The sequence below is a fragment of the Eptesicus fuscus genome, chromosome 4, assembly GCF_027574615.1.
Source record: "Eptesicus fuscus isolate TK198812 chromosome 4, DD_ASM_mEF_20220401, whole genome shotgun sequence".
NCBI lineage: Eukaryota > Metazoa > Chordata > Mammalia > Chiroptera > Vespertilionidae > Eptesicus > Eptesicus fuscus.
The window spans coordinates 39218095-39221563 of record NC_072476.1 but is presented as its reverse complement, the minus strand read 5'-3'; the positions used below and the strand labels follow the sequence as shown (position 1 = coordinate 39221563).

The 3469-nt window shown below is 43.2% G+C and overlaps 1 long non-coding RNA gene across 1 annotated transcript; it reads right to left on the bottom strand.

The window, feature by feature from the left end:
- Positions 1-1336: 1336 nt before the first annotated feature.
- Positions 1337-3036, bottom strand: LOC114231503 (uncharacterized). Its single transcript, XR_003617456.2, has 3 exons — positions 2954-3036; positions 2201-2273; positions 1337-1441 (listed from the first exon to the last, which is right to left on the bottom strand). It is a non-coding gene; the product is annotated as an uncharacterized LOC114231503 (long non-coding RNA).
- Between the last annotated feature and the right edge of the window lie 433 nt (positions 3037-3469).

The following is a 3469-nucleotide window of genomic DNA, read 5'->3' as shown; positions in this document are numbered from 1 at the left end:
GCCAAGCTAATCCCCAGTGGTCCCCCTACATGAGCAGCGTGTGTATTGTGTGCCATGAAGATTTTGTGATTCTTTGTTCCATGGGGTAGCTGTGTCATAGATAGCTCTGCGTGGAGAACCGGCAGGCCTGTATTTCACTGCTTTTTTATACAGTGCACCGAAAAGACATTCAGTGGTCGTGAGTTGATTATAGTTACAATTTTCATTATTTCCTTCAACATGTAATTAAGATTTGGAGGCTGTTCTTGGTGAATAAAGCTGGGTATGGATTGACACTTATTTAATAATGGAGCATTATTTTACTCTTGTATTCTTGGTGCACACATAGTTTAGAACCCCATCAATACTCAAACTAACTTTCCTTTTCTGTCACAGCTCATCAAATAATGATTAACCAAAAAAGTCTGTTCTGTACAATATTCGCTTGCAGTGTTAATGAGAACAACATCCATCCCACATTTCTCCCTCATATGTGGGCATATATGCACTGCCTTGTACAGCAGCAGTTTTAGCCAACTGCAGGGTGAGTTATCCGTAGCACACGTTTTATTTACTGATTTGACAAACATGTATATGGCAGGTGCCCTCTGCCAGGCACTGTCCTAAGTGCTTGGCATTATCGATTTACTTAACCCTCTTAGCAGCTCTGAGGCGCTACAATGATCACTTTTATACACGAGGAGACTGAGGCACGGGGAGGGGCAGTCCCATTCCCACTGCCACACTGCTAGCAAGTAGCAAAGCTGGGGTGTGGATTGAAGCGTTCTGGCTCCGGAGTCCATGTTCTTCACCGCTACACATGAAAGTCATTGTTCCTCCACACTTTGTCATTCTTATGACGTAACACCCACGGTGCCACTTGAAGAGGGAGCTTCTCCCATAGCTTGTTCTGCTCTCTTGCCAAACGTCATATCAACCAGTCAATATATAGCTGGCTTTACACGTGTATTGGCAACAGTGTGACTTGTTAAATGAGGCCTCTGTACTTTCTGTCTCTCTTGTCCCTTAGCAGGAGATTGGAAATTTCTTAATGGAGAGTATTAAGAAGTACTTCATTGGTTTTCCAGGAAGGCTGTTATGCTGTGTTTAAAAATAAGGGAAAGGCTTTGAGTTGTTTTCTAACCCTACATGATAAAGTTTAATAACATAATATATATATTAGAGAAATATGCTAATTAACTGGGATGCCATAACAGGTCAACCGGACCGGAGGAGGTTGTTGAGGGTGGGGCAGCAGGGGCCTCCGCGCGCCTGTGCTGGGGGAGGGCCTGATCAGCAGCAGCTGCACTGCTTCAAGGGCTGGAGAGGGAGGCAGGGCTGGACTGGCAGTGGCCGCGGCTGCTGGGGGTCCCGGGGAGCGAGGCAGGGCCAGACAGGCGACTCGAGGGTGGGCGGCGCCGCGCGATTTCGAATTGCACGCTGGGCTCCTAGTGTTTCATAACTAGAGATAAGGGATAAATGGGTAGATGATCTTATAAAATGTAATTTTCAGGTGTCATATACTTGGATTCTTACACACCCCAGCCCATATAATACATACTTTATATTTTCACTTGAGTTCTGGTGACCATTTAAATTTTTGACATTATTCCAAAATACGTATGTATATATGTATGTATACATATACACACACATACACATACATATTTTAAAGGTACTATATTTTGAGGAACAACTTTTTAAAAATATATTTTTATTGATTTCAAAGAGGAAGGGAGAGGGGAGGGAGAGAAACAGCAATGATAAGGGACAGAACCATTGATTCGCTGCCTCCTGCACACCCCCTAGTGGGGATCAAGCCCACAACCTGGGCATGTGCCATGACCAGGAATCAAACTGTGACCTCCTGATTCATAGTTTGATACTCAACACTGAGGTACACTGGCTGGACACAAAGTGTGTATTTTTATTACTTGTTTTAGTACTTCAGTGTATCACATTGGAGTGTGTGTGTGTGTGTGTGTGTGTGTGAGAGAGAGAGAGAGAGAGAGAGAGAGAGAGAGAGAGAGAGAGAGAGAGAGAAACTTGGAAATAAAATGATGCAGCAGGGGTCAAATTATTCATGGACTCAAGCCAGATTACCTGGGCTCAAATTTCAAATCCAACACTTAAGAATTATGTGACCATGACCTAGATACTTAATCTCTCTGTAACTCAGTTTTCTTAGTTATAAAACGAAGATAGAAGTAATAATACCTACCTCCTGGGATCAGTCTGAAGATTAAATGTATTCACTTGGAACAGTATCTGGCATACAAGTGCTTTTATGCCACCTAACAAATAAAAATGTATGTATAACAAAGATGAAAAAATGCAAATTTATTATAAATATCAACATGCAAATATAAAGAATAACCGTATCCTGTTAGCTGAAAGTTAGTCATGACAACCTTATGTGTAATTTTAACAGTGCATGTGTCATTTTTACGACTGTAATAGTTACTGAGGACAGAATTGGATTTTTGTAAAAACCATAATCAACCTAACATTGTAAATTTGTGACATGTATACAAAGTTGTCTCCTCACCTTTTCTGCCGAAATCAACAAACTGCCGAGGGACCACACTTAGGCTACTGTTTCTCCATAACCAATGACCCCCAAACTGGGTGATTTAAAGCAACCTTTTTACTTCGCTCACAATTTTGTGGATAAGGAATCTGGGAAGGGCTCAGCTAGGCGGTCCTTGTTTGGAATCTCTCAAGAAGTTGCAGCCAGCACTTGGGTGGGGCTGGGTCACCTGAGGTGTGACTGCACGCACAAGATGGCTCTCTGGTGTGGGGGGCAGTGGATGCCTGCTGTCAGCTACGAGCTCAGATGGGCTACTGACCAGAGTCCCTGGCAGTCTTAGGGGAGTTTGATATATTACATGGTGGCTGGTTTCCTCCAGATAGAGCATCTCAAAAGGACCAGCCGATCTTCCACCATATGCTGTAGATTGAAGCTGTTAGAAACCTGATCAGATTCAAGGGAGAGGACATCGACCCTTGACTTCTCAATGGAAGGAATGTCGAAGCATTTGGGGGCCGGCCATGTTTTTAAACTGCCACTGACCCCTTGATAGAACTCTAGTAACTACCAAAGATCTGCAGAAACATTCCTCTGTAATGTGTATATCTAGATTATTCAATCCTAGCCTCTTCATTTTTTCCCTTAAAGGTCTAATGTTTTAACCTTTGAGCCATTGACAGAGATTTATTCTGGGACTTTCATAATAGCAATAGCCCAGGGCCAGAGCAAAGAGAGCTTGGAAATCAGCTGAAACTTTGAAAGGGTGAGAAGTTTCTTAAAAAGTCATTGGCGGCAATGCTCATCTTGCTCGGGGTTTGGAGAGCTCATAGTCCTGCAACCACAGGGCAATTATATGCCTCCCTTTAGGGCAGCCTCAGGTGTCTAACCTTCAGCTTTCCGAAAGCTGGTGATAGGAATTGCTGTTTCTTGGCCCTATGCTTCTCTAAGTGACTTTTGTAC